This window comes from Puntigrus tetrazona, chromosome 23 (assembly GCF_018831695.1).
Source record: "Puntigrus tetrazona isolate hp1 chromosome 23, ASM1883169v1, whole genome shotgun sequence".
In the NCBI taxonomy this organism is placed as follows: Eukaryota; Metazoa; Chordata; class Actinopteri; order Cypriniformes; family Cyprinidae; genus Puntigrus; species Puntigrus tetrazona.
Genome location: NC_056721.1, coordinates 6,461,248 through 6,484,023, shown reverse-complemented (window position 1 = coordinate 6,484,023; position 22,776 = coordinate 6,461,248). Strand labels below are relative to the sequence as shown.

The 22,776-nt window shown below is 36.7% G+C and overlaps 1 long non-coding RNA gene across 1 annotated transcript; it reads right to left on the bottom strand.

The window, feature by feature from the left end:
- Nucleotides 1-1,870: 1,870 nt before the first annotated feature.
- Nucleotides 1,871-22,705, bottom strand: LOC122328814. The gene is made up of 3 exons (XR_006247835.1): nt 22,681-22,705; nt 18,520-18,571; nt 1,871-2,780 (listed from the first exon to the last, which is right to left on the bottom strand). It is a non-coding gene; the product is annotated as an uncharacterized LOC122328814 (long non-coding RNA).
- Between the last annotated feature and the right edge of the window lie 71 nt (nt 22,706-22,776).

Sequence of the window (22,776 nt, the reverse complement as noted above, 5' to 3'; positions counted from 1 at the left end):
TTTTCATGCAGATATAATACAGCTTTATTTTCAGGCATGTCCTGATAATAACAATCCAATCCATTTATGGAATGTGACTTTACAACAAAATTAGTTATTTTTTATGCTAACAAAACAAACTAAATAAAATCTATTTTCTTATCAATCTTATAGTAATATATATTATTAATATTTAATAATAATAATTATTATTATTTGTCTGGATCAAGTAAAATAAAATTCATACACATATTTTTTTACTATTAAGTAAAATAAAATTAAATAAGTCTTATTTATAAATAATATAATATAAAAAAATACATTAAATAAAAAACTAAAATTATTTGTAAGTGGTTTAATAAAATATAATGAATATATATTCTCTTATATAAACCTTTTTTAATAAACCACATTATTTACTCTCAAACAAATGTATCGTGTTTTAAGAGTATATCTGATATTTTACCGGAAACATGACAGAATACTAAAGAACATAATGGCAATGTAGCAAGTTGTTTCTAGCCATTTGTTGTTTCAGTCTGCTGAAGTTTTTTAAGGACAGCCCTGCAGGAAGCATTCATGCCACTGAAACTAAGATATTTTTGTAAACCGATGTGCCTATGACTCACACTCTCTACTAAGAGAGCGAAAACGCATCTCAGAATTACAACAATGTCTCTCTGTCTCATCCTTTGGCTTGAACTCCGCTGAACGAAGAACACAAAGTGGGCCATAACTAGTAGTTACTAGTGGAATGTTTTCTAACATTCTCTAAATGTAAAAACAGGTGTGTCTGTTCTGTTTTGAACTCTCCCTGGACGTTTGCTGTCATTCCCTGTATCTTATCTCATAATCAACATGAAAACAAAACCAAGAGTTATGAATCTGCAAGTCTCTGCCCAGAACATTGCTTAATTGTGAGATTCCTCTTTTCACACAGGTATGGTGACTGACAGTGTCACTTTTTATGACAGCCAGACAGAAAACCAACATTTAATGTTGCATAGCGAACATGCCAACCCTTTCTCTACAGAGCTCACGTGTACATCCATATCTGTTTGTAAATCGTTTCTTGCATGTTTTCATGCCGTCTAACAACAAGGGAGTGGATTACAAATGAAGCCGTAATTTCATAATTCTTTCTGCAGAAAATTAAAAGTCAGTTATGAATCATGTTGAATGAGGATTTCATCATAAATTTGCAACCTGAAATTCCTGCCGTACTTGATTCTGTATACATTTGGCAGTCTTACTGAATCACTCCAATTTGAGCTTTGATTGTATCTGATCACATCAAGTGACTGATACTGTTCAGCTGATCCTTTTGAAGATGGCCTTTTGACGGTCACTTCAAACCTAAGCAGAGAACAGTGTGAACTTTGTATTGTGAGAGACAATGATATTTGATGCTTTCATGGTTCAGATTTCAATGTTGCTTAATGCTTTTAGTTTTGATTCACTGGTGAATGGTTTCATTCGCTCAACACATACTGCGTTCGATTATCTTTGTGAAATCAGAGACACCCCACTACACCCAAAACACGCACATATGACTTGCCCTGCGTCGAATGCGGGCGACAGGATATGATGGGATATGATACAACTTCTGTGCAAGTAATAAGAATGCCGGAAACAGGATATGATGTCACGCTCCACAGCATCTGTAAAAATATTAAGCAGCACAGCTGTTCGATAATGCGACAATGATGACAAAAATAAATTTTTCTTGAGCACCAAATCAACATATAAGAATGATTTCTGAATAATCAGGTGACATTGAAGACTGTAGTAATGGGGCTGAAAAATTCAGCTTTGCTTATTTTTGCTATTTTATTATGTACCAAAATCCGTAAACATTTTTTACATTTGAATAAAATGAAAACTAAAAGAATTTTAAATCGCATGAGCCGATATTTCATTCACAATAGAACACAGATAACATAAATTCTATGCACAAAATGAGCTAATTCCATATTTGATGCCTGCATATTTACTATGGTGTAGCTTCTCCTCATCTTTTCAAAACAGTTTAAGGATGTCTGGGCATCGAGGTTATGAGTTTTGGTGTTGGAATTTGGTCCCATTCCTGCCTGAAGAGTTCATGATCGTCTTTGACATATATTTGATTTGATGATGCGCCAAATGTTCTCAGTAGGTGAAATATCTGGACAGTTCAGCACCCAGACTCTTCTGATACAAAGCCATGCTGATGTAATAGCAGCAGTAGAAGGATTTGCATTGTCCTGCAGAAATACCCAAGGCCTTCTCTGAAATACACGTCATCTGGAGGGGAGCATATGTTGCTCTAAAACCTTTATATGCCTTTCAGGATTTATAGTGCCTTCCAAAACATTAAGCTGCCCATTCATATGCACTTATGCACCCCCATACAATCAGAGATGCTGGCCTTTGAACTGAATGCTGATAACACACCGGCCGGAGTACGCAGTGTCTGTGATTTTCAACTAGAACGTCAAATTTAGACTCATCTGACCATAGAACACTTGTACACTTTTAAACAGCCCATTTGAATGAGCCGTGGACCACAGGAGATGATGGTGGTTCTGTCCCCATGTTCATGTATGGTTCCCGTTTTGCATGATAGGGCTTTAGCTGGCATCTGCAGATGGCATGGAGGATTGTGTTTACCGACGGTGGTTTCTGGAAGTTTTCCTGGGCCCATTTAGTAATGTCAAATCCTTGTCACTTACCCTAATTAGTTGCTAGATGTTCTCCCAGATGAATCTTTTCAAAAATGTCTTTTTCAGTCTTTTCTGCCGCTGTGCCAACTTTTATGATACCTGGGGAGCAGGAAATTTGAAACAAGCTCATTTAATTGTAAAAAGTGTACAATCTCTAAGTTTAAACATTTGTTATGATTTCTATGTTCTATTGTGAATAAAATATTGGCTCATGAGATGTGAAAATCTTAATTATTTTAATTTTATCTAAATAAAAAAAACTAAACAAAAAAAACATCCCAACATTTCCAGAATTCGGATAGTATATATGCTATTATAAAACATGTTGCAAAATGATTTGTTTTAAATAGTTTTTTGTATTCATGTTCTTGTGTTTCGTGTTTTTAATGGAATAAAACTACGGCATATGATGCACACGTTATTGTTTGGTTTGTAGTTTTCATTAATACTGTTGTGTTCACAATATCACAAAAATAAGTCATTTTTGCAAATTTGACAAAGCATCAAGTATGTTTCCTATCAGCAGATAACACTTGAAATATGTACCACAGAAATATGTAAGTCTGTCAGGTATTTTATTTTAAGATATAAAAAAATCTATAAAAAAAAACTGTCAGATGGACCAAAAAACACTCTCACTCTGGCCCTTGTCCAGCGAGCCATTCATGCGTATGAATGGAAGCAAGCGAACACAAATTCTAGTGTGCCCACATATTCACTTGTTGTTGTAAAATAATTGTGAGTATAAACTTATTCAGTCATTAGAGAAATCCCAAATGTTTTAGGGTGACTAGGCATTGTAAAAATGCCAACAACTTGGAGCTGGGATATTTTCAGACAACCTCCAATCTCAATGAGCCTAAACAATTTTAGCACAAAACATCTGCAGCATTTGTTCAAAAGCTGCAATCTGATAGCAGGACCGAGAAAGAATGGCGCGCAAGATTCCTCGGAGGTGAAATATTCTGTGGCTTTCGGTGGTTGAGCTCACTCCGTACGTCTGCTCAGTACTTCCCCAATGGCCGCCTGACCAGAGGCCACGCCCCTGGTTGCCATGGCAGCAGGGTTACCACAGAACACAAACTACTACTGACACACATTCACGTTTCCTGGCCTCTGCCACAGTGAGTGGATGTTAAAGTTTGATACGTTACCATGGAGATTTTTGAAGAGCCTCCATGATTACCAGTAAGCTTATCATCAAGCTAAATATGTGTGGGAAACGAGCAGTTTGTGCAAGTTTATTACGAGAATAAGCTTGCATTACATGCTAAACATACAAGAAAAGTCTTGCCGTATAAATGTTTATAAAAGATAATCATCACAAAGTAACAAATCCGGAAAAGAAAATTACTTGGAAGTTCATTCACTGTATTTCTTGAACAGTTTGTGAAAATACACTGGCATATTTCATAGTTATGCACGTTGAAGTGTGCTGACGAGGAAAAAAACATTTCACGCTATCACCGAGGGCAAAGTTACCTCAAACGCCTCAAACTCATAAATCTCTCACCTCGAATCTACTCTGGTATGTCAGATATGGTACCAAGTTGTGAATGTAACCCACAAACAGCTAAAAATAACATTGACTGTAAAAGCACACTGTAAATTGTAAAGTGACTGTAAAGTGTAAATATGATTTGTCTCTTTAAAAAGCTTTATTTTAGCTGCTTTTTGGGTATTTTAACTTTTTTAGCTGGTGTACTATAAACTTATTTAGCAACTTAGCTTTATTTATGTTAGTTAATTACGTGTAATCTGTATCTTGGCAAGCTACACTGGAATTTTGATACAACTGATTGATATATGTTTATATAAGGCCTTTTGTATGCAGTGTTTGGTTGTTGGGTGGAGATTTCTCACTCCTGACAATAGCAGACATAATATCCTTCCTCTTTAAAATATCTTAGCATATGAAATGAATGTGGCGGTGAATGCAGCAGCTCTCTGGTTAGGACGTGGATATTTCTGGATTGCATGGGAAATCCACGGAAGAATTTGAACCGTTGCGGTATTATTGGAACCTGCGTGTTCATGATTCAGAGTTTCTACAACTCGGAGCTATTTCTGCAGCCCAGGCCCGTTTTGTGTGGGTGTGTCTAGAAAGACAGAGGGGGAAAAAATAGTAGAGGTGGAAGAGAGAAAAATCAATCTTTCTGGTAATATTGTTCAAATAAGAGTCTTTTTTATTTGTAACCTAACTTAGGTTATATTTAAAATTATGAAAGCTTGTTTCCACCATGGGATAGAATAATAAAAATCTCAGAATTCAGAGATAGAAAATGATGATTCTGAAATAAAAGTAGAAAAAAAGGAGAAAGCAGACAATATAGAAAGGAACAGTACATATTTTTAACAAAGCATTTTTATATTTCTTGATATTTTTAAATAAAAGTTTTTTTTACATTTTTGGTGTCCATCTTTTTTTTTTTACTGGAAAAAAACTGTGCCATATGATACATACATTATTGCTTGGTTTGTAGTTTTCATTCATACTATTGTGCACTAAGTAATGCTACTATACTAAGTACTTTTTGTTAATTTAACAAAGCATCATCTATGTTTGCCCCTCTGTATAACATTACCTTGATCAAAAATTGAGATTATGTAGAATACATCACAAAAAAATAAATATGTAAGTCTGTCATTTAAATAAAAATAAAAAACGATTTGTAAAATATGAACTATATAAATACATAAAAAGTCAGAATTGTAAGATAAAAAACATTGCGGTTATTAAAAACTGAATCAGTAAATGTATGGAACTTTGTAAAAACGGTCAGAATTCATAATGATCACTTTTCTCAGAATTGTATATATTTCACAATTCTGTGTGTGTATCTTGTCATTCTGTGTTTATAGCTCTAGTTTTCAAGAAGCAAAGCGGTGTTTTAGTTGTGAAAACAGGTTTCCAAACATAATAGTGCAGTGTGTGTGGAAAAATTATTAAATAGAATTTTTTGTATTATTTACAATCTCTTTCCTCCTCAATCATCCTGCCAAAAAAGTTATTGCATCTTTATTCCCAAATTTTACATAAATCAGGAAAAAACAATAATACAAATAATAACAATAAAGCCTGTAATAATTATAACCAGGTCATGCGACAAAAAAAAAAAGATCACACTTTGTAGTTCCATAATGTTTAAAATGTTTCTTTTTGAACATAGCAAGCAGTATAAACAGAATACTAGTATTGCACTGCTAGTCAGGTCTTCCCTTATCTCACAGCTGGACTGTTTCCCATGTTATGATGATCTTTGTCTTGTTCTTCATTCATCTCTATACATCTCTGTGTCTCCTCCCTTTTCACACAATTCACTCACACCTTCTGTAATTGACTCACCTGCTACTACCAGACAAACACCTACCAAATGTATTCACTGTACTGTATCTACCTATCATGGGTTTTCAGTTTCACAATTACCTACACACCCAGTTATCCTTTTACACTTTGATTAAGATCATTTAGATGTAGAGTGCTGCTGTTGAGAATGCCTGTCTGAATTACCCGGCGTTATTTTGTTGGGCTTTCCCTGACCATTTTGATTCAAATCCGTGAGCACACACTGGCCACTAGTCAAACCTGTTTTGTTGCAAAACAGAGGGCGAGCTTGAAGGACTGCGCGTGTCCACCTCTTTCCACCGCTCCCTGCTGATAATCAAACTGATTAGACAAGTCACAGGCCACTCCACGCCTTCTGGACGGGTTTCTTCACCAATCAGCGCTAAAATGATTTAGCCACACCGGTTGTAACCTGCTGAACCTGAATTCTGATCCTGCTGCTCATCAAGCCATCTTAGAAAGTTAGCATTAGACTGAATGTCATACATTTCCAAATAACGGGGCTGGAACAGGAGGAATGTGGGTGGAAGTGTTTTAGCGGAGTAACGTCACATGACATCATGATCCACAGCGATTTGAGCTTCAGAGATGACCTCAGCGCTCATCTCTCTGCTAAATATTTTTATTCTGCTAGGTTGCCAAGTCAAACTAAAGGATTTTCTTAAGAAATAACCTAAATCTCCATGAGGTTGAACAGCTAGGTCTTTAGATTTTTTTCTTATACATTTTTGAGATTACTTAGAGGTGCTCAATGATTGTGAGAAATCAGACATCGACTACAGAAGATCAACTAGTAGATTTAAACAATGGATTTACTGAAAAATAAACACACTCACAGTTCAACAAATCCCATTGGCTACAAAAAAGGTGTAATATTCTCATATAATTTCTCAAGGCTTTACTATAGACAGATGCTACATGGGTCTGAATTCTTTACCACAGTCTTCTACAGATATTTTTTTTCTCCAAAATCAGACCAGAATATATCCCCCAATTCTGTCTTTTTTTTCCCATGAAACAAAACAAAAACAAATTCTAGCAGGGCCATTTTTTTCAAAAATCTGACCAAAGCAAAGCAAACCAAAACACAAAATTAAACATATCACATCAAAAATGATCTGATTTAATCTGGGCCTGAATTTCATCTTATGTATATATTCACGGTAACATTGGTAACTTTTTTTTCCCTCACACGTTTCTAAAACCTTACCAAAGAATTCTACAGATTCTTCCCTAACATCAGACCAGATGAGGTAACCAAAGCAAAGCGTTCCATCTGGGCCTGAATTTTGTCCTGACTTCTTCGTGCAGATTATGAATCCACTGCTGATTTATTTAACTTTAACTTATATATTTAACATACTTTTTGAAGTAAAACAGCTCTAAGGGCAGACTGATTTAGTCCTGCTGTCATGGAGACCAAGAGACGCCTGTGGAGCTTTAAGACCATGTAATTGAGAGGGAAAAAAACCTGGAAAAAGTTATAAAATGACTGGCAAAGTTTTGAACTTTCCTAAGAGCGCTGTGACGTCCAATGTAGCAAAATGGAAAAAAAGCACAGCTCAGACCAGGCCATCCTACTAAATAAGCAACTGTACAAGAAGGGCTCGAATGCAGGAGAAACGATCATACAGCCAGAAACAGAGAATGAGAGCCGTCCAGATGTTCACAATTTCTTCAGTTGTAAAAGATTTAGCCTCTTTGTGAGAGCAGGCCCAACGTGAAATCACACCTGGGTATGATCATAAATGTATTGAATTTATTATGATATAAAGAGAGTATCGCTTATATGTTTAACAAAAACAAAATGACCAAATACTTTTGCGTGTTATCCAGAAACACAGATATCCGCTTCTTTGCGAAAGAAACTACTTTTTTGTCATGTAATTTATCCCAGCTGCAGACATCAAACTATGACTGTTAGGATAGGAACATATTAAGTAACTTTATGTGTTCCAGTCTTTGTGAATAGAGACTTTGAAGCCCTGCAATTGTCTGGTACAAAATCTAAATATCCAGCAGCATTGTGACAGGTTTCCTGTTTTCACTCTGGCCAGACTGGTTACAAGGTGAATGCACACATCAGCTCTAGTGCACCACTACTACTTCATGATATATCATTTTTCTAATAAGCGGTATGAGTAACTCAAAGTAATTCTCAAATTATTCACAATACAAAAGAGCATATGCATTATGCTCTTAACTCGAAAAATGTAAAGACAAACTTTAATTGGCTTTTTATGTATATTGGACTGATGGGTCACAATTGTTTGTAATTGCAGTAATGAATATAATAATACTTTAGTGGATGACTGTTTGTGTATGTTTTAAACATTTAGGGCTTAAAATTATTACACGTTTTCTTAGTACTGTCTTTGCATGCATATATGATTCACGTCCAAAATAGCTCACCCTTTTTTTTTTTTTTTTTTTTTGTTATTTTAGGCTTAAGAAATGTAGTACACGATTGCAATGATTGGGGCCCAAATGAGATACAGAATTAAGATTAAGTGTGAAAAACAAAAATCACATTAAAACTGATATTTTTAATTCGAATCTGAGCCACTATCATATCTAAAAAATTATGTTTAGCAGTAATGCATCAGAACACATTTGTGTTAAATGCATTTTCAATAAATGTGAATGTGGTTTAAAGGATAAAGGTTAATAATATTAATAATAATAATAATAATAAATCATTATATATATATATATATATATATATATATATATATATATATAAATACATCTTATTAGCATAAATGTAATTAAAATGTATTAGATATAGGCGCACACACACACACACACACACACACACACACACAATATATATATATATATATATATATATATATATATATATAATACATTTTAATTACATTTATGCAAACAAGACAAACATAATGTCCAGAAAAATAAACAATAGTAGATATATTATACTATTATTTTTACTATTACTAAATATTTAATTTTTTTTAATGTAGGGTTTGAACTCAACTGATGTATAATATTTGCTAATATGTTGCTGAGATGAGCACAGATATGCAGCCTATAAAAGTGCCACTGAAACCCTTATCACTCACGACTAAACGTGAGCGAGCGTGGTTTTGCAGCCAGGTTTTTCTTACACGTTCGCTCTGTAAGATGAGCTAGTTATAGTGGGCGGAGAGTGTTTGTCGGTGTATGTGTGTGCCAGGCAGCTGTGAAAGCACACATCCGTATCAGTGTGAGGTCTGTATACACAACTCGCATAACAAAAGTCATGTGTATCTGTGCGAGCGTGTTGGTACAGTTTTAATGCACTAGTGTTGAGTGAGTTGTAGCAGAACGGTTCGTCTGGTTGGACGTCGACCGATAGCGTTTTATCCTCCCTAAAAACCATTAGTGAAACATCTTGAGAATTTCAAGCTCACCTTTAAAGACAAATACAAACACTCGCCGTTTCCTCTCATTGTCTCTGTGACTCCAGTGTTGTCTGACATGATTAACGGCTGCAACGTTTCCTAAGGCTATGTATAGTCATTTAGTATAACTGTGCACATGGCAAAAACAAAAGGAACGCTTGGGGTCATTTCTCACACAATCTAACACATCACTAACGTAGTAACAGTCAGATAACAAACACCTCAGAGATGCAGAGCTGTAGCTGGAGGACTTTATGACATTTCTGGTGTAGATTAGTAGCTTGTGGTTGGGAGTGAGTCAGTCTGTGCTGAAGCGCACACGCATGTGGTTTCCGCACAGCCTATCACATTTGTATCTGCTGATCTTGCTTCAATTAAATGTTCTCTTTTGGGAATGTAATCCTCATAGCGAATTCAGGACATAGTTGCTTTCTTCTTTATGAACAGGAGGGATTGAGGTCAAGAGGTTAGACAGCAAAATTTGTTAGACTGTTTAGCGTTCTTAAAATGGGAATGATCCTGCAAAGAACCCATCCTGCAGTGTTCGTGATGTGAACATGAATAAAACCTCAAATCGGTTCGTGAATGTAGAAGAGGTACCGCATCACTTTAAATAAACCAGTAAACTGCAAAGCACTGACAATAACAATATGCAAAAAAGTTAATGTCTTAGCAACTACAATATAATTTTTCTTTTCAGAATGGGCCTTAGCAACTGCATGGCAATGGGGTAAACTGTTCGGAGCACCTTAGTAACAGCACAGCAACATGAAACAACATATCCGAATACATTAGCAACAACATAGCAACAGGTTGAAAACCACTATGCATATCTTGGCAACTGCATAGCAACGTGAAAAACTACTCTGTGCACCATAGCAACTACACACTGTAGCGACACACAGAAAAAAAACACATTCTGAATATCTTAGCAACTGCATAGCAACATGAAGAACTGACCTTATCGACTGCATAGCAACATGCAAAAAAAAACCCCACTATGAAAACTGTATCTTAGCAACTGCATAGCAAAGTCAAAAACAACTGCATAGCAACAGAGGGAAAACTCTAAATATCGTAGCAACTGCAGAGCAACAGAACAAAAACACTCTAAACACCTTAACAACTACCTAGAAACATAAAATACATCTTAGATTACTGTAGTAACTCTGTAGCAATGTGCAGAAAAACACTCTGAATACCTCAGCAACTGCATAGCAACGTGAACAATTTACTTAGAACACCAATCAACTGCATAGCAACAGGAAAACAACTCTGAACACCTAGCAATTGCATAATAATGCCAAAAAATACCCTTAAAAACAACTTAACTACCATTAAACTGAAATATACCTCAGAACACCTAGCAACTGCATAGCAACATGAAATACATCTCAGAATACCTTAGCAACTGCATAGCAATGTGCAGAAAAAGCTCTCCTAACCACCTAGCAACTGCTTAGCAACATGGAAACTACTCTGCACACCTAGCAACTGCATAGCAACGTGAAAAAAACACCCTGAACACCTTGGCAAGTACACAACAATGTTCAGAAAAACCCTCTGAATATCTAAGCTTTTACAGAACACCTAATTAGCTTGGTTAGCGACACATAGCAACATGCAGAAAGAACATTTTGAACACTATTGGGTTAACAATGCCATGGTAACCACCGACAGAACTCCACAGGGGTAAGCAGCACTCTTTCTTCATCAAAAGTTTAAAACTTGAGCTTCTCCTTTAAATGTGAACTGAAGTAGCATCAAATTCAACCAAACTATTTAGTGGTCTGCGTGAGTCACTGGCTTTGATTATAGTGAACAAAACAAGCCTTTTGTCTCGGACTCAGAAGGAAATGACAGATTTGAAGACGGCATGTGCATGATTGGTAACCGGCAGAGGTTGGACGGAGTTCCTCTTTTTTTGGTGTTTCCTTAATTTTGGTAACCATGGTGTCCATTTTCGCGGTTCCTTTGGCACGAGTCATCTATCTGTCTGTCGTATCATGAGGGGAATCGAGTAGGGTGTGGGATCGTTGTGAAAGTTGCACGTGTTTTTGGTCACAAACTCTTACACAAGTGGAAAGATTGGTCCAGAGCCAACTTTACGAAAAAACCCGGGATTGTCCAGAGGAAAACTCTGCCCCTTTTTCCCCTGTTTTCTTGTGTTAATATTTTCCTCCTGTTTTGGACGTTGCCAACGACTTGTTTTTTCATCCCCCCCCTCTGCAGTAGAGCTGTCCGGTAACAGCGAAGGTCTTTGTGAGCAGGTCTGCGCATGATTGGTCAGCAGGGGAAGCGTGTGAAACGGCGGCAGGTATGATGGCAGAGGATCGGAATGCTCTGGACAGGGCAAAGGAGTGGAGGAGTGGAGAAGGAAAGAGGAGGGTTTGGGTGGGAAGCAGTTGGGTAAATCTAGAAGAAAATGAAGGGATTTGATAGGAATTATGGGTGCTGGAAAATATACGGCACACCTTTTTCTTTTTTTAAGCGAGAGAGAAAGAGAAGCTTTTGGCTTTTGATTTCTCCACAGGAACCGAGGTCTGAAAATGAATATGCTTGATATGTGGTTTTGCCAGTTCTGCTTCAGGACCTACATGTTACACCAGGCATCCAGTGGGGACCATATTTAAAGAGATAGTTCACAGAAAAAGAACATTTTCTTTACTCAGTTAATAGTAAGAATTTAAGGTGGTCATACTGGACCACTGAATACTTGGTCCACAAAATAAAATGTGGTTTGGGGCCTACTGACTTACATTATATATTGTCCATACAACAAAAATGATTACCAACATTCTTCAAAATATCTTCTTATATGTTTTGCAAATTAAAGGTTTTGTAATGACATGGGAGAAATATATAACAGAATTGTAATTTTTGGTTGAACTATTTAATGTAGTCTCCTACATTCATTTTTGAGGATGTGAGCATGTCACGCAAAGTTCTTGTTGGCATCTGCTTAATTTGACTAGCTTTTACTGAGTTTGTGCCAAATACCAATTGGCCACAAGGCCTTTGACGTCAAAAACAAAAGATATGTTAAGCATCTTCTCCACCCTTTTAAAAAGTTCACAAGCTTATTTTTGTTACTCGAACGCTGCAGGATTATATACTTATCTGCAGTTAAATTTTTTGCATTTAGCATTGTTTTCTTGATCAGAACAAATCTACGATCCATTTTTGGGTTGTGGCTCATCTGTGTAAACCACTGTGCTTGATTATACAGTAATGCCATCTGTGTTTGGAAAAGAGAGGAGATGGAAACCCTCAACTTATATACATTCTAACATATGGAAATGATTAAAATTAGTGTGCTTCGGATGGTACGTATTAGTCATAGTCAAGGGGTGTTGAGTAGATAATCACTGGGTTGCCAAATCTAGATAATATGTTCCACGTTTTTGTGCGTTTCTTAATCTCTTTCTAGCTCTTTTTTTTTAAGGGATTGCATAACAAGCCTTTTCTTTTCTGATTTGTCACCTAAAATCTTGCCAAGCCCCTGACGAAAGATCATCATGAAAGTATTCTGCCACTTAGTAACCAGTAATTATCTATAATCCAATAATCCCATTTAACCAATATGGTGTATTTGACAGTAGTATATTTATTAATAATGATTTCCACAAAAATATTAAGAAACACAACTGTTTTCAACATTGATAATAAAGTTAAAAAAGAAAATGTCTAAAGACTAATGTGACAGAAAAGTCAGCTTTGCGATCACAGGAATAAATTATATTTTAAAATATGTTCAAATAGAAAACAGTAGTTTTAAATTGTAATAATATTTCACGATATTGCTGATTTCACTGTACTTTTTATCCAATAAAGCAGTCTTTGTGTAATAACATAATAATAAACTACTTTTTAAAAACATCAAAAAATGTTTCTAATGTGATACACCTGTAAGTAGATTTATGGAAATGTTTTTGTTTTGTCTTTGTTTTTTTTAAAAATGTAATAATAACAATAAAAACCTACAGGCTACAAATACACTGATTAGACTACCCCCACTCTAAATGTCTGGCACATTGTTTACCCTTATTCATCTGTCATTATTAATGGCCCTGCATTATTAATAAAGCTGAATGTGCTTGGATCCATGCTGTTGCACCACACCTTTTGCTGACACCTGTGAACTTCATCCAGTGATAACAGCTCAATTCAAACCTCATTTCTATTCACGCCATGCCAAAACCACAATTCAAACAGCTGCGCCTCCGCTCTAATGACGACCGGACAGACAGTGTTAATGAAACACTATTCCTGGCCCAGGTCTCTAATGCTGATAGTATTTACTCTAGTTTTACTCCCGTGGGATCCACCCAAGCAGAGCACACATGACCGAGCGTTTGATTATGTCGCGTGACTTAGGAACCATTTGCGAATTAGCTTGGTTTTGTCCACGCCAGGCATCTGTGAGTCAGAGAAGATATTGTCGGGCCAAAGAGGAGTAGTGACGCAGGTCGAGGGGGAGCTTTTACTAAATGGGTTAGAGTCCTTGAATCCCCTGCAGGACCTCTGAGGGAGAAATGGGAAGGGGAGTGATTGGGTTACGCAAGACGGAGTAAAAAAAGTGCAACAATGTGTGAAAGACCTCGAGTGCATGAGGGCAAAAAGCCGATAAGCGGGAAGAGACGTTTCAATCGCAATTAGTTTGTTTGTCTTAAGGCCAAAAAGGCAGAGAAAAGGGAGAGAAAGAGGAATGCAGATGGAAGTGGGTTGAGGCTGCAGGACTCTGTTATTTCCTCCGCAGTGAGTGTGCATTGTTCCGATAACAGCTGTCTGGAGCGCTCGGGACAGCATGGAGGATTGCCTTTCCTGCTGTCCCCTCCCTAACTTTCCCCGGTTGTTTTGGCAACCACACACGGTTTGTTAGGTATGCAGGGGGCATGCGATATGGGAGGCTTGATTTCACTCATCTTCGGTCTGTACTGATGTCACAACAAGGAGGCATCGCTATGACGAAAACGATCTCGCAGTGATCTTGTGGACAAAAGAAGGGCAGAGGTGAAGGAGAAGTGAAGAGTACGAATACAAGTACAATTACCTGTAGCTCACCTGCAGACTGTACTTCTGCCCTCTACTGTACTAAATGGGAAGTGTAATTAATTTCCACCAGAGGGCAATCACATGATTATTTACAGTAACAATGCACGCGTACGTGAATGCACAAACATATTACCTTGATAAAGGTTTGCAGCCAATCAAAACATCCGCGAAACCAATTCAAAGTACTCAAGTAGAGTATTGGTTTGTTTTCTAATGCACGCTGATATAACGCGTTTAAAACAAGACAAGAAATAATATATTTCTGATATTAGGAAAATCCATATATTGAATTGTTAAATAACGTACATGTCATTTCTTTCCTGTGACCAAAGAGAAGCTGCAGACGTTTACATTTACAAGGGAGATGATAAAAATGTACACTTCCATCCATCTACAGCATATTACAGTAAAAACACTATAAACACTGTCAAACTGTAATTCCTTTCAAGGAGATCATTAACAGCTGCTTGGCATAAATGCGCAGTAATCTTTGACAGCAAACTGCCCTGAAACCGAAAGCCAGTAGAAAGTTAGTATGAAAGTCCATATGACTACGGCCTTATATTTCACCAAATATATCACAATTTGTGTTCTTAAGATGCACAAAGGTCTTATGGGTTTGGAACAACATGGCTGTGTGTAATGAATGATTTCATGATTAAATATTTTCATTTTTGGGCGAATTATACCGTTTTGTGACCTAAATTTGACTGATTGCACCAAAAATACACACATAACACCTCTCAAAGCTCTTGTCTCACAAAGCATAAAATAACCCTTTTAATGCAACAAATGTGATTAATTCCCAAAGATAAATTCCACTCGACCAACCTGTGGACTGAACACAACGGAATTGAGTAAAAAAAAAAGATAAAAAGCAGTAAAAAAAAGAATTTGACTGCTTTTTGATTACAGTTACAGCTGTAGATCTAGAGCATGGAATCAGGCTGCAGAACCCCCAACTGAACTGTTTATCTAACAATATGGGGTTAAAAATACTACTGCGTAATCAATGACGGGAAGATATTAGTCATGCAGTGGAGTGATTGAGGATCACAGTCCAAACTACAGTGGAATATGGAGCAACTAATGACCCCGTTTTGGTTTATCCACCAGTCATCACCTGTTCATAATGTCTGCAGACCAATCAAGTACTGGGCAACCAGGGTTGTTTAAGAGGTCACCGTGAAAAATGTGAAGCAGCGACTCATTTTGTTTGCAAATGAAGCAGTCCGGCTGAAATGGCTTCTCACTGTGAGAGCTACAGTTGGCCATTCCCAGAACATTCTTGTGATCTCTGGGTCACTGACTGATTGAGCGTTGCCAAAAGCGTACTCCGGATTGTGTTTTACTTGGATGAAGCGTGACAAGTCTCCTTTGGCCCTTGTCATAAAATGCTCATTCACTGGTTTATTTCCATTCTTTGGAATGGGGAGAGACAATAATTAAACTGTCGTTTAGAGACATAAAACAAGAATGAGGGCTCTCCAGCACCGGCTGTGCATAGTAACAGAGAACAGCTTGATTGAAATACTGTCAGTAATGAATTGCATTGTTTAGAGAAAATATACGGCATGCCAAACGGTGCCAGCATCGATCAACAAAAGAATGGATCAGCAAAACTACTGCCAAAAGGGTGTGCGTCAATTCAGGGAAACCCCTCTAAACTAACAATCAATCAAAAGAGGAAAGGGAGAACACTAAACAGATTTATAATAATGAAATAATCATATGCCAGTATACATATTAGTGCTGTCAAACTATAAATCACATCTAAAATAAAGGGTTTTTGTTTACATAATATATGTGTGTGTGTACTGTGTATATATATTACATACACGTATATATTGAAAAATGTTGTTTACATATTAAATATATTTATACATAATATAAAATAGAATATAAATAAATGTATATACATGTAAATACTTTTAAAACATACTGTATGTGTGTGTGTGTGTATGTGTGTGTGTGTGTGTATTTATATATGCATAATAATCAAACACAGTACACACACATAATATATGTAAACTAAAAACGATTATTCATTTGACAACACTAATATCTCTCTCTCTCTCTAAATTATTCCACAGAACCTTTTTCCACTAAAAAAAAAAAAAATATTGTACATCATGGAATGATTCCACTGATGTTAAAAGGTTGTTCATGGAACCATAAATGGCAATAAATAACGTTTATTTTTAGGAGTATAGTATTACGGCTGCCAATTTTACAGTAAATTTTCCTAAAACATATTTTGCTTAGCCATAGTTTATTTGGATGTTTGATTGTTTGGACCTGTGTTGGGAAGAACATTAGAGACCGGACCCTCTAGGAGCTTTAATTGAATTCTCCTGTTTTATATTTTCTCTCAGGCCACTGCCAAAGTCATGTAAGAAGAACCTCATGTTCCAACATCCTTCTGTCAACAGAAAAATGAAATACTCAAATAAACGCACACAGCGGGGCTGACCAAATGTGAACAAGATAGAGGATATAGACCCAGACGGGGTGTACGGGCAGGAGCGTGGTTTAAAGCCTGTTAGTTTTAGCATAAGCTCGGATAAGAATCCCTGCCCACGAGTCTCCTCTATCTATTCTCTCATATTCGCTCGCGCGCATTCAGGCACATTCCAGGGGCGAAGAAAGTGGCATAAAGACCGCGGGAGGGATTTGAGAGAATGAGTGGGCGGCTTTGGGTTCTCTATCCTAACACAATCCAGCCCTGTTGCTTGTCAGGAACTGCCTCTCCCAGGTCAGAGGTCACCGCCGCTGAGAGAGCAAGTCTGGAAATCTCGCTCGTGTCTTTGATCACTAGCGATGCAGATTGAACACCCACCTCCTCGGACAACCTAACAAAACACCGATAACAAAACCTGAGCAAACACACTGGAAAAAACAACGGCTGGATTTACACAAAAACATTCTCATGTTTTAATTTTGTTGATGCCAAAGTGGACAATCAAGCTTGAAAAGCCTGCGACCCAGCAGGGCCTGATGCTCACATATGGAGCTTTGTGGCTTTTGTTCAATGTCCGTTAACTCATCCAAACAGATAGAGAACAGCAGAGATTTCAGTTAACCTTGCAGTTTCGGCCTAATGTAGCTATCACGTCTCACACGGCATAGCGGTGTTCGTGGTGTCATGAGGTCAAATTCCTGAGGATGTCCTCTGTGAAACCACTTGGATGAATGGCAAAAATGGCAAACGTGTAGTGAATGGAAAATACGCCCATGTGCTCCGAAACAAAAGCTAAAGAGACAGAGGTGTGCTTTTCAGAAGTGCCTTATAGATTTTAATATTAGTACATTTTAGCACTTTCAAACGATTAATTGCGATTAAATCGCATCCTAAATACAATTTTTCTTTACATCATACATGTGTTTGAACTTATTACGTATATATTAAAACATACAGTATATATTTTGAAGGTAATTACATGAAAATGCATTTATATATTTATTTTCTTACATTTGATATTACAAGTAAATATTTAATATATAAAAATAACATACTTTTTATTAAATATATACATGCGTATGTATTTATATATACATAATATACACCGTATACACAAATATAATTTGTAAAGAATAACTTGTGATTGATTGTTATTAAATCATTTATTATTTTACTTTATTTTTACTTTACCGTTTTCACTTCCGTGAATGCTAAGGTTGTCTAAGACTGACAGAGAAGAGAAGAAACTGTTAAAGTCATTTGTGTACAAAAAGTATAATCATAGCGTCATAAAATCAAGGTTGTACCACTGATATCATACAGGACTACAGACTATTTTAACAAAGTCTTTACCACCTTTTTGGGCCTTAAAATGTTTTGGTGAATTAGTTGTCAATAAATATTAAATACGTATATAAATGTTATATATAAACATCTTTTAAATGATATAAATACCTGTTTTATCTTACACTCTTTCCTTGTAAGCAGTATTATTTGCAGAACTGGCATTGACAGATTTTAGTATCTGTTCGAAAAGAAAAGAAATGGCGATAGCCTCTCCCTATCACTCACCCCACAGCCCTCAGGACTCAGTCTGGATTGTCTTTTGCTGAGGTGGAACTTCCTGTAGAGCAGAACAAAAACATTAACAGGAACCCAATTTCAGAGGTTACCCCCTATCTTATTGTATTTATGTAAAAGTCAACAAGCGCACACAGGGGCAGAATGAAACCTTGGCCTTCTGGCTTGAATAATAAGACGGTGATTGAGAGTGAATGAAGAAATACAATACAACTACAACAGCCTGGAGCGTAATACTACATCCTCAGCCGAACGCACACTAATATAAATTGCTCTGCCGTGAGTCATTTTCAGCTCATTCCCGACAAGACATACACTGCTGATACATGGTCTTCACACTGTCTGTCCACTTTCATACTACTGTGCCACTCTCCACAAACATATGAGGTATTTCTCTGACCAGAGAAAGAGCCATGAGCAATGGAGGCAGAGAAGAAAGGTCACGGGGGTTGCCAGATCAAAGCCAAGTCCTCCATAATGGCTGGTTTCAAATGGTCTCCATGAGAGCATTTGAGGTTGGGCGTTGTTTTTATGTTTCTCACAAGGACACAGACGAAAAGCATTATTGTGAGACAATTATTTAGCTATTAAAACAGCTTGCAGCAATATGCTCTTTATTAGTCACTGCATAACCTAGCACTAAGGAGCAATATGTTTTAACAATATTTGTTAATTGCCGTTAATGTTTGATTATAAAAATACACCTGTTCTTTGTTTGTTCACATTAGTTTACAAGGCAATGGCGTATATTGCCAGATATACAGTAACTTTTAAATCTAAAAGTTTTATTATTATACGCTGAAATTAACAGATATTGATAAATACTGCAGAAATATTGTTCATTATTAGTTGTTTTTAACAAATAAAACCATATTGTAAAGTCATACAGTTTTCGTTAATTAAGATGAAGCTGAAATAAAATTAAAAATCAATATCCGATAAAAATGTTGTCTTAGTAACTATCTGAAATAAAACTGGTTTAAACTGGACAGGTTTAAACTAAAATTGTTAAAACTAAAATAAAATAAAGCTGAGCAGAAATTAAACAACTAGTGAAATAACAATAAGAGTTAATAACAATTTTTTTTCTTTTTTTTTTATTACTGTTATTATTTATTATTTGATTTTTTCTCCCAACTCTGATGTTTCTGATATTATTTATTATGATTTTTTTTAAATATTAATATTTTTGTAATAATTACAATAATTGAAGATATACTATAATAAAAATTGCACAAACCTAACCACTAAACTGCACTACAATATTTGTGCAACAGGATGGAGTAATATCTCAAATCGTGCAACTTTAATATTTTTATATGCAATTTATGATCGTCACCTGACGAGAAAAAACATTCACTAATAACAAGCGAAGGACGTAAGCCATACCAAGCAATAAGTATATTGCACACTCTTCATTTGCTTGTAAACTCCACCATAGTAACTGCACTGTGATGTGCTTAAATCCTATTAGAACGTATTTGCAACTATACTGCAATACCCTGGCAACCAACCAGAACACTGTAGCATTGTGGCGGGCGTTAAAATCTTGCGTGTAGCAGGAACATTTCAGAAGCGGCGAAAGCAGCACAATGTGTGTCTGTTGTCACTGTCTGGAACCAAACCATGAATCATTCCAGCAAAATAAAAAAAAGGAGTCTCCCATGCCCTGCTGCTGTGAAACATCATTATGCAGCGGTCTCTCCAAGAATGCTGGCTAATAAGACTGTGGGGTCCCGGCCAGATGAACGCAACACTGAATCATCTGACAGGATTTTTATGACCTTATGAAAAGGGAAGAACCCAGACACGGCGAAGATGCCACTGTTCGCCTAAATGTCACAGCCGTGCATGAAAAGTCCTTCCTAGTGCGCTTCTAATTTATCATTCGACACAAAAGCAAAATATCCTCTCACTCATAAGTCAACACGTCATTTCCATGCCCCCACACACACACACGGTCTTCCCGTCCACCCCTTAATTTAAGAGCTACCGAGTGTAAGTGAGCTGCTGTAGGCTTTCGAGAAGAACACAGTGGTTCTTTTCATTCAGTGAGTGTTTCGCGCCTCCCTTCATCTGTTCGGTCTATTGTAAAAGCTCGGTCTCAGTACGCTGGACATTGTAAATGAGCCGGCGCCTCTGCGCTGCTGTTCCAGGAGACGTGCAGCTGTAGGGCCCACACCGTTGTGAAATGTGGTGTGTTAAATTCACAAGAACTCGCCAAGAGTTACTGGGGTGGCGTAGTTTAAAAAAAAAAAAAAAAAAAAAAAAAAAAAAAAAGCTGCATGAAGGGGAAAGTTGTTTCCTGCTGCCTTGGGAATGTATTCTTGGAGCTTGTTTTACGTAAGTGGGGGAATTCTTCACACTAATTGCTGTGTGATTTTTCCATGCTTGAAATTTGCACTTTGCTGTATAAAACTTCTGTAAGTGCTGCATGCAGACGTCAAGTCAATGGACGTATGATTTCCACTTGCTGTGGGATAAAACTAAAAGTTTACACTGAAGGGGAAATCTGATGCATATATCAGATAGCAATATCATAAAGACTTTGGATTGGGATCTTTGGACTTTAGCCAGTAAGCAACAACCTAGAACACCCTAGCAACTGTATGGCAATAAACACTGAGAGAAAATGCGAAGCAACAACTGTTGAAAAGCCACAGAAACAGATTTACTGCAGACACCATAAAACATAACCAAAAACTATTAGGGCACAATACTGTTCTATTTATTATAAGGGCAGGCCGCAGTTTCATTTTCTGCCGATTTAAAAGCTTGAGGTCTTTAAAGACGGATGGATTGTGATTAGCCTCAGACGTCATGCCCACAGACCGCTGGCTAAACGTTCGATATATACAGCTCACAAAAGTGGAAACGCTTCAGGAGTTTCAAAGTCGTCGTCCGTTTGGTTTCCGATTTCGGGAAGACGTGTGCGGTCGCGTTCTTTAAAGTTTTGCCTGGAAACAAAGATGCCGTGACACCAAAATCAATCATGAAAGAATCAATCGTGTTGGATTCTCAAAAGTATGTGAAATATTAAATGTTTGCAGCGTGGAATCTTTAAAATATATAGTTATAGTTCTTGGTTTTGCATTCCACTTTGCATTTTTCATTGTATGCAATCTTTAAAAAAAAAAAAAAAAAAAAGATGTTCAATGTCAATGTAGTAGAAGTTGTATGTAAATGAACCTTAAGGTGTGCTCATATTTACCATTTTTCTGAGAATTTTTAAAAGGTCATTTTAGTAGGAATCCAAGCAACCTGTGAAGATTTCCTAATGCAGATTTCAAAGTAAATTCAAGTTTCACCAACAGACAGGTGCTTGCTTTGAGTTATGAGTTATAACAGGCCTTTTTTTCCCAGAAATTTCTCAAATGTGGCTGCACCTTAAGGGCTTGTATACACACATACACATGACTAAAATATAGAATCTACATGCAAAATGACCAGCACATTTTCACGTGAAATGGGGATGTGCATGCATTTTTGCACGTTATCTAACATGCTCAAAGCGCAAAAGGATTTCATGAGAGACACAGGGTGACTAAGCCACACACAAATCATTTCCTTTCATTCTCCTCCTCCCAAATCTTATCCTACTGAGAAGCAGAACAAAGATTTAGAGGATAGTACTGTGAAGGAATCAATGCATCTTAGTCACACTATCAGACATCCAGTAAGTGCCCCCACCCTTCTTACTCCACCTTTCCCACCACATCCTCTTCATTTGATCTGCCTGCATTTCCCCTCTATGACTGACTGCTGTCTGTTTTCCGCTGTGTGTTTCAGATCTGAGGAATGTGTGAGACACCTGCCATGTGTTTTATCAGGTGCCGTCACATCTGGAACCTTCCGTGCATCGTGTGTTTTTTTTTGTCCACGCCTGAATGTGTATAAAATAAAACCACATCAGGTGTCCAGTTCTATTGATGCTAACTATGTGTCGTATTTTGTGCAGTTTGACACAAAGAAAGATTTCATGCTTCAGGTTGCACGGTACTTACTACCATAGAATCATAGGGGAAAGTTGATTAAATAAAATTAAATAAAAAGTTAAAATATTTATTTAAAAAAAAAAAAAAAGTAAAAATGTATATATTTACAAATAATAAAAAATACTTACAAATAAAAATAAGAATATGCCACACCTACCGGATTCAGCCTGACTCGCTGTGTGACACTTCATGACTATGTCAATGATAAAGGCAAACAGTATTTTTGAGCATGCTGATAAGGTACTGGAAAAAA